This window comes from Mercenaria mercenaria, chromosome 2 (genome assembly GCF_021730395.1).
Source record: "Mercenaria mercenaria strain notata chromosome 2, MADL_Memer_1, whole genome shotgun sequence".
Classification (NCBI taxonomy): domain Eukaryota; kingdom Metazoa; phylum Mollusca; class Bivalvia; order Venerida; family Veneridae; genus Mercenaria; species Mercenaria mercenaria.
In genome coordinates this window covers 25,875,128-25,885,564 of record NC_069362.1, presented here as the reverse complement: position 1 = coordinate 25,885,564, position 10,437 = coordinate 25,875,128, and positions in this window count along the sequence as shown.

Below are 10,437 nucleotides of genomic sequence, written 5' to 3'. Positions count from 1 at the left end.
AAAATGTTTAGACATTAAACACAATGTCGTGGCCTTATATATGTCAACGCCAAGTTGTGACTAGATACTTGTATTTCCCTTTTTTTTTCATGCAAATCATGTATTATTACCATCATGGAAATACAAAAGAATACAGTTTTTCTGTGGCGCATCTTTAAAGGGACTGACCCACACATTTTAGGCGAAAATAATTTCTCTAAAAAAATCCATAAAATGTGAGTAGACTAGATCTACTCTGAAAGTTACTAGTGGTACAAACTTTGTGACATATAGGATTTCTGCGATATATTCTTAGAAATAACCAAAAATATTGGACAGAAGGTAGTAAACCGTTGTAACGCTTTTGAAATAAAACAGAAAATTTACATTCTTCTTGCATTTAAAAAATATCTAAATTTCATTTTCACCAACTTCATCATTTTTCAGTGTATAACAATCGGGTATTAACGAAAATCGTCAGTTATCGACACCTTAATAGTATAACTGCCATAGTCTCTAACATTTTCTGTGATGTTGTCATGACGTCATAAATTCTTCCTAAAAGTCTGCGTATCTCGCGCTATCGTTTTACATCAAACTATTGTTCTTACTGATACAGCAATATTTGGAAGAGTTATCGCGAGTCGTAAGGTGGATAGTGTTCTCCTTGAAATTGCTTTTGAAAATTCAGTAATTTTCGAGTTTACAGCATGGAACAGATGGGAAAGATGTCCTTGACAGCAATTATAGAGGAAAATATTACCAAGATGCCAAGGATACAGTACAGAATGGAGTGTTGATATCTGCCGGCATAAAACCATTGTGTCGATAGTTTTCGACCCCAGTAGAAAATTCATAGATTGTTTCCTCAAACCTGTTGATATAGATGTTTTATGCTTCTTTCAGAACAGAATACATTTTGTAGATCGAGATTTTTAGAGCTTTCCTTATTAGAAGCATAAGTGCAATAGACCAGTTTCCCATTCGGCGAATTTATCATTCTCAGGATTTCTCGCCAAATCCCGCATTTTCAAAACGAGGCGCAGACTGCCGGGTCAGAACTAAGTGATAATGATAATGAAGCGATAGGATGTTGCTTGACAAAAATTTACTATTCCTTCAGAAAAGTCATTGTTCTTGAGTTCCTTAAGAGCTGGAACAACTGATACGGGGACTGGAAACAGGCATTTATCTTATCTGATGCTGTCGTCCAATCGAAGCGTATGCCGTAGGTTATTCTGCTATTACTCAAACACTTACGCCTTACAGTTTAACTCGTCCTTTCAGTGAAAATCTGGGAAAGCATTTGTTGATTTTTTTGTTGAAAACAAAAGTTCTGCCATGAAATTATTGCCTGCATCTGTTTTTAAATGGAAAATATCTACATTAATGTTACTTTTCGCCCTGTGAAAATGGCTAAATCTAGACTTGTCTTACCCAGAGAGAAAGATGTCGTTTTTTACATGATATTTGCCTTGTTGATTCAGAGTATTTAGAATAAAAAAATTAGGACATATTTTAATGAAAATAGCAAGTCAAAACTGTAAACTGTTGCCTGAAAATATTTGTTTATGATATTGCTCTGTTCTTCACCATTTAAATGCGTGTTAAACCTAGATGATTTTCTGCAGTTTTATCTAAAAGTTCGGAATACTAAATGTAACTTCGTTGTCGGCCTTTTTTAAAAGAAATTATGTCAGGTGAAATTTGTAACATTGAAAGCATAGTTAACAGCATAATTCAGGCTGAGACAGAGTTAGATTCTGGAATACAAGAAATATCCGACATTTTGTATAGTAAAACGTTTAATATTTTTGGGGAAACTAAAGTAATAAATAGTTCTAAGGGTTATTGTAGCAGAAAGTTTAAAAGTACATGGTTTAATGAAGAGTGTGAAAATGCAAGGCGCGATTTAAAATATGCTAATAAAATATATTCTAAATGCAATTCACAGCAAAATAGGGAAATACTAGTTACCAAAAGGCGTCTCTACAGAATAGCTAAAAGACGGGCTCGCACCAAATTTCATATTAATCAGAAAAAGAAAATGCATTTGTTAGCTAGTGAAAATCCGCAGAAATTTTGGAAAGAAATTAAGAAACTGAGAAACAAAATGTTAAAAAACGAATTATCACTAGACCAATTTTATAATCATTTTAAAGATATTTATTCAAAAGATGATGTATTCACAAATATAAATGTTGAAGAGAATTTGAGTAGTGATGAGATAAATGTTATAAATGTAGAACAGTTAGATTGTGATTTTTGTGTTGTGATGTTATAAAGGCCATTTCTTCCTTAAAGAGAGGGAAAAGTGCTGGTGTTGACAAGCTCATCCCTGAAATATTCATAGAAAACAAGACTGTCATAGCGCCTGTTTTGTGTAAGTTGTTCAATCATATATTTAATACATGCACCTATCCGGAATCTTGGTGTAAAGGTATTGTAGTGCCAGTACCTAAAAAGGGCAATTTAAACGATGTAAATAATTATAGGGGCATTACTCTAACAAGTATATTTTCTAAGATTTTTTCTATAATGTTAGATATGCGACTGCGCAAATGGGCTGAAGACAATGAATTGCTGAACGAATTTCAATACGGCTTTAGAAAAGATAGAAGTACTGTAGACTGTATTTTTGCTCTTTGTTCTATTATTGATAAAATAATTAAACATGAAAAGAAAAAGGTTTATGCATCGTTCATAGATTTCCAAAAATGTTTTGATATGATATACAGGAATGGTATTTGGTTTAAATTGCTAAAAGATGGCGTGTCTTCCAAAGTGGTATCTATGTTGCGAAGTATGTACAATTGTGTTAAATCTTGTGTAAAAGCAAATGGGTCTCTTTCTGATTATTTTGACAGTTATATGGGCGTAAAACAAGGGGAACCACTCTCACCTCTTTTGTTTATTTTTTTCGTAAATGACATGTATGAAAATTTGCAAAATGATAATAATGAGGCCTTCACCTTGGATGAATTACAAATATACCTCTTATTGTTTGCAGACGATACTGCTTTATTTTCATATTCTAAGGAAGGCCTACAATTGTTACTTAACCAACTGCATACTTATTGTAACAAATGGGGCATAACTGTAAATGTTGATAAAACAGTCGTTATGGTGTTTAAGTCTGGTAACAGATTAGAGAATGTAGAATTGTATTATAATAATGAACAATTAAAAGTTGTTAAGGTATTTACATATTTAGGTGTTACGTTGTCGTCGAATGGAAACTATTTTCAAGCTCAAAAATCATTGTCTAACCAAGCATTGAAGGCGTTATATTCTTTGAATACATTGTTTGATAAAGTTTCTTTGAATGTTGAAGAAAAGGTAAAACTTTTTGATTGCATGATTTTACCAATTCTGTCTTACGGATCAGAGATTTGGGGATTTCATAAAGCACCTGATATAGAAAAAATTCACCTCAAATTTTTGAAACAGATTCTCGGTGTACGACAACAGACAACGACTTCAGCAGTTTTTGGTGAATTTGGCAGATTTCCTTTGTCAGTCCTGCGTAAAGTTAGAATTATTAAGTATTGGTACAGGATTACGAAATCTCCAAACTCTTTATTACATAAATTGATGTTTTTAACCAATGCTAATGGATATTAGTGAATAGTTGGTCAAAAATGTGAAAAGTTTGCTGTCTGATCTAGGATTTTCCTACTTATGGAATCATAATAATATTAGTATTGTTCAAATAAATGCAGTAATACAAAGAATATTTGATCATTATTTACAGCAGTGGCATTCAGAACTTAGTACATTTTCAAAATTAGAAAGTTATAATGTCTTTAAAAATGATTTTTGTCAAGAAAAATACTTATCATATATTGATAACATAAAATATAGAACAGCTTTATCTAGATTCAGATGCTCTGCGCATAAGTTGGCAATTGAAGAAGGAAGATTCAGAAATATTGAGAGGAGTCAGCGATTATGTACAAAATGTAATATGCAACAAATTGAAAATGAATATCATTTCTTATTGGTTTGTCCTTTTTATTATGATTTAAGGAAACAGTATTTGCCAAAATATTACTGTGTATAGCCTAGTGTTCATAAATTCAAATCTATTATGAGCTTAACTCAAAGAAGTAAGCTTCTAAATTTAGGAAAATACATTTACTTCGCAACGCTTAAAAGAAATGAAGCAGTTGGGTAGCTACTTTTTTGCTGATAGTATTGTAATGAATGAAATGTTCTTGCTTGTTTGTATATTTATTCATAATGCTTAATATGTTGATTGTACATTCCACTCATACCATATATGACTCATACTTTTCTGTAATATGTGTATGTACCGCCACATTGTAACTGGCGATGAACATGTATATGTTTTTGCCGAATAAACTTTGACTTGACTTTAAAAAAAATATTGTTATTTTAATTTAAATACATTGTATTTTTCACACATCAGTTTTAAGATTAAATTTATTAAACTAATTTGTGGAGTTTAAACAACAATTTCGTTTGAAACATTCCCTACGTTCAAGAAGAATGCTTGTTTCTGTATGTAGAAATCTGACATTATACACAATAATTATAATTATGGCTCTACAAGATTAAGCAAAGTGTCAGCTTTCTGTTATTTTCCATTTTTTTTTATTCAAATCCAACAAAAATCGGCCCTTTGATAAAGGTTTGAAGTTACGTGGTAAAATATTTCTTCAGGGAAGTGAGCTCGAGTTAATTCATAATAATTAAGCATATCACCACATGCAGTCGCATGCTGTTTTTGCTTCAGAATCCCTTTAGATCAATCTCTGATCATCTAATTATCGCCACTTAACATGTGACTGGTAAACCCTTTGAACAATAAGTGTTATAGCTCCATGATTAACATGAGGTAATATGCTAATTACGCGCTAATCGATAGTGGCGAAAACAAAATATCGATCGCTAACGACTGGTCGATATTTACAGGTATGGACGACAGCATAGTACAGATAAATGTATTGATTTATACGGAGTTTCTACTCCCCGTATTAGACCTTCCTGTTAAGAGTCAATAAAAAGAAATCTTAAATGTTAATTTTTAATTTGGTCAAAATTGATAGATCTAAATAACGTAAGTGCGACACAATGCTCTGACTTCAAATCACTGCTATTTTTCAAAATAGGTAGTTGATATCCAATTCTTTAATCCCTCTACTCTTTAGACTAATTTAAATACTAATAAGATTTTACGAGGAAAGGGCACTGAAATGCTTTTAGTCCGTCACGGCCTTTTCAGTTGCCATAAATTTGTGTCTATTAGTAATAGTTATTAGATATTTTGTACAATGCTTTTTTCGTTTTCTTTTTATTATTTTTAGGTTGAAACCACGAAGTGGTTGAGACCTATAATTACCGTATTCCAGAGCTTGCAAAAATATCAGACTAACCATTTTCACTGAATGACAGATTAATCCGTTGTAAGGTTTTTGTCCGTTTTTTCTGGCTAATCGACAGATATTCTTATTGATATAAACTGTTTTCTGAACATTGTTCTACAGTCGGTTGATATTTTCATACTTATGTAAATACAATAAGGTTAAAAAATGCGTCATTTCGTATTAAAATTATGTTTTTAAGTCGGTTGATCCATTGAACACTGCTAAGTTGAAAACCAAAGGTGTATTCCTTTTAAACACAGACGTGACCGAAGCGCACGAAAATATGCCGTGAAAAAATAGTTCAAAACGTATAATAAAGATTTCTCTAGTTTAGCCTTAATACATAATGCACTCGTCAGTAATAAAACAGCATATGATCTGAATCATTTTTATTAGTTGTATAGGATATAGATCTGCATGCGATTCTTTCTACCTGTCCTGAATCGAATGACAAGGGAGATCACTGTATAGGAGTAAGCTAAATGATAAACTGCTTTATTTCATTTAAAAATAGATTTCCTTTCTGAATTACTTCCCTTTATTCTTATTTTATCCTTATTTTTGTACAGCTTTCATAATGACCGATTCATATTATTTATTATTTAACATTTTATTTTATCATTTTAATATCTTTGTAAGATTTATGTAAAATTGAGTCAGAATATTTGTTTAAGATTTCCCTTTTATAAATAATTATAACTGTAGTATATTAATTGCTATAATAGTCCACTTTAGCACAGGCGGTCTATACTCTACGTGGCATTTATATGCTTCATTGTGTCTGAAAGGATGGATGGACCGTATAAGATTCTTTCACTGGTTGTAGGTGCAGATGGGAATATCCGGCCTCGAGGGTAACTGTTTAGGCGGTAACGAGGTTCCTACCGAGTTACCGCCTAAACAGTTACCCGAGAGCCGGATATTCCCATCTGCACCTATAACCAGTGACAGAATCTTTTTCTTGCATACCGATATCAAGATAAAATAATGAAAATAAAATCAGTCGAACGGCTTTCTTTTTAGAACTATTTCTTATAGCAGTGTATTTAAACAAAGCGCAGGAAACCAACGTCCGTAAACAGGAAAGACGTCATGACGTTTCAAAACAAATAACAATGTTTAGTTCCGGTTTTGTTTTATCAGTTGCAGCGTAACGTTATAAATTTTTGATAAAATAACGTGATTTGAATCGAGAAATATGCTATCAGGAACCAATAGGAACTGTCAAGGTATTGAATTTCTATTCCGTTTTTTTAAAAAAAATATAAATTACAACATAAATCTTCTACATATATGTAGTTCGTAGTACGTCATTTACAGCACGAGAGTCATCTTACACCCTGGGGTGTAAGATGGATTTTTCCAGCACCGGTAAAAATACCGGAAATCCCCGTCTGGTATGCAAGAATACATAAACTTAAATAACTGAAATAACACTTTAGCACAGAAAAGCTACACGTCAGAAGTTAAGCGGATGGTCGTGCTGCACGTGCACGTCTGGTTAACTTACATATTTGTCTCGATATTTCATGTAACAACCTATTTTAGTACTTACAAGATAAATAATTGACATTCCTTGCAAATCCTGAATATATTTAGATATTAGCGGTACTTAACTATGACTTTTAACAACATTACATCAGTTCCGGATTTGTATTTTAATTGTTGTTGAATTGAAAAATTCACATGAATGTTGCCATTTTGATAAACGTTAATAAAACAGAGTAAAAGGTACAGAGTTTTTAAAATAGATTATTAAGCAAAATAGAATCAAAGCAGTACATAACGAGAATTTATAGTCAGTTATCTCATCAGAGCTTATGTTACTTGTAATTGTCTTTCCGACTCAATTAATAAATCTTATCTTAGAATATCAAATGTGGGTGTTTGCCTGATGTGAAGTTTCTCGATGTTGGCCCGATAAATGAAACTGTTTGATTTCTTTTAAGCAAAATTGAATCAAAGCATAGCAAGGGGGCATTTGCGTCTTCTCTCGACGATTTTCATGTGTAGGCCTATAGTTCTTTTTCTTATCTCAAAACTGCATGGAAGTCGAAACAGCAGGATCTTGGGGTAGATACAGGTCTAGTTTCTAGCTTGGTGGACACCACTGACTTCTATTGTTGTTTTAGCAGGGTCGGTCGTTTGTACAAACATTTTTAACAAGGTAGCGGAGTTTAAAGACAATAACCCATGAATTAAAGAAGTAGGGTTGCAACATTTTTAATGTTTTGGTGTCACGGCCTAGATTCACTACTATATAAGTATCCCCCCCCCCCCCCCCCCCCCCCCCCCACACACACACACACAAATCCAATATACAACTCCCATCTTATCTGCTGCTTATCAGCGATTATGTAACAGTAACTAATTAGAGGGCAATTAGCACAGCAGTGACCCCAACTAGACCATGAAGATGTGTGCAGTGGAGTTGAAAGAACGTGACATCAGTATATTTTATTTCTAGGGTCGGCTAAACAAGAAGTTGATTTCGCAGAAATATGTAGAATTATACAACCCTTGCTCCAAGAATTGTGAAAGTTGGTGTATTATGTGATATCGTGTTAAATTTTGAAAAATAATTAGATTTTTCTATTCTACTCGATATCTTGAACCTAGCTACATAGAAATACTTTTTAAAGTATGTTTTCTAGCTTATAGACTAAGTTAAGAATAAGATTCTTATTTGTCAAAACATTATTCTATATATCTGAAAATTGTGTTTTTGATTTGTGGAAGTCGACAAAATGGCTCTTCTTAATAAGTAGCCTTATTTTTTTAATACATAACGATTTGTCAAGAAAACATTCACTCAAACATTATATGTACAATAAACTGGTGAACATAGAAAGTAGTATTGATTAGGTCAAGAAAGTGTATTATTTGTTGTTGCCTGCTGCCAACTGTAGATTTGTTCTTTAGTTTTCGAAACGCTATAACATACTGTAATCCAAAGACCGACACACAGAGGTACATCCAAGATGTTATACATGTGTAGCTTTTGAATTTTGAACCTTTCTAGAACAGTTCTCACTTATATGCCAATCCTGCTAGAGCAAATCATAATTCTCGTTTAATTTATCTAATAAGCCTCACAATTTAGCAACTGTACAAAAAAAAACTTGTAACCTAGCAAACAGTCATGGGAGGTGAGCAAATTTAAAATCTTGGCGATCTGATTACTTGGAGAATGATCTCGGAGTTTAACTTTTGAGGTGTTGAATGTTTGGAGTTGAACTTTTCTGTGTGTTGTGCCTGCAGTAAGTGCATTCTGATACTGTACGATGTGCATTGCCTGTAGTCTTCTGATTTTACAATATTATTTTCATATCCTTCTAATTTACGCTTGATAATTCTTTTGATTTACTAATTTATCACCACAATTTAGCAATTCTTGGAAATATGCTTCAACTTACAATTATAGAAAATAAACTTGAAACATAACAAACATAAATAATATTAGAGTTGAATTATTGGAGATCTGATTACTTAGAGAATAGCGTTTGATACCCTGGTGAGCAGTAGGACCACAATGACACTTTTGTTTGTTTTATCTTTCTTGAATGATAAGCGCAGTTTGGAAACAAGGGAAGCGCATTTATGTACACGATGAGTTTGTAGTTTCTGTTGAATAAACATTGTTTGGAAACGCAAATATGGTATAGGTAGACAGCAGGAAATACAAACTTTACTTTAACTTTACCAAACAGCTTCGGCTTACTTTTTGAAGCATATAACGTAGCTTTAAACATCAGCAGACATTCTTCTTACAAACAAGCATAAATAAAGCTGATATTTGACATGAAAATAGGTTTTACTAGTCGGAAAAATCTATTTATATGGACTAAATTCGAGTAGACCATGGTGGCATATCCGGCGAATAACTACCTTCATGCCTTAAATACCAGCCCCTGTGAAAATGAATGTTACATACACACTTCTTACTAGTTCGATAAGTAAACGTCGGACTTCAAAATTTTACGATTTTGACATTTCATATAGTCCAATGTTTTATCGAAGTTTTTATAAATTTCTCGGTAGACCTTTCCGCAAAATATCTTGCGGAAAGTTTTACAAGTTCACGATGCATTGCGGTGGAAGTGACTAAAATGTGATAGGTAAATACCAACAACGGACAAAGAAAACCTATTTTACACATCCATTGAACATACTGTCTTACTGAAATTAGCGAAGACCTGTCCTCACTTTGAAAGTGAAATTTACATGCATTCGCTTTTGCATCACAACACGAAACTGTCCAATTTTCTTTATTATAAAAAATGAGTTTAGACGCAAAGTATTCTCATGGTCGGATTTTATAAAAAAAAAAATGCGGCCCGTTACTAAGGTATTGTCTGTGTAGTGTGCATATGATTATAAATGATAGCTGTAACCAGCATTTATTGGTTGTGTTAAATTAAAATTGAGTTCATATAAAAGCGGTTTAAAATATTTTACTAGTGCGTTGTATTATGTGTAGGGGAAGTAATTCCTGGCGCAGTTTAAATTACGGTAAACCAATATATCACGTGTATGAGAGTTTTCCTACATTACACTTCAATAAAATAAGGTTGAAATTTTTGCCATGTAAATGGCTGTCATTCAATTAAACTTGACAAAGGGGCATGTTGAACGTCCAAATATTAAAAGGCGCCCTGTGCAAATTTAATATTATTGAACTAACTTCTTACCAGAACCACATGTTTTTCGAAAGGTTTCAACCTTTCTGTGCTTTCAGCGCTTTGATTTATACTTATGCACCAGATTTCGCAGTAAATTACTATTGTTCAAGTTATCCTCGATTATTGGAACCAGGTTTAGGGTTTCTGACATTTAATTTTAACACGGTGACAGGAATTTGAATTAAAGTAAAATCAAGTTGAAATATCGCTTTTCAATAAATGCAAAGATATCGGATTATAACTAGCATTTAGCAGCTTTTCAACCGACATGTCAATTTTATTCAGCAAGGAAGAACTATGACAGTTGGTTTATTCTCAACTGATCCCGTCACTTTAGCCGACAAAACTATTCACTTTTATACAGTTGCAAATAAAATATTGTTGTG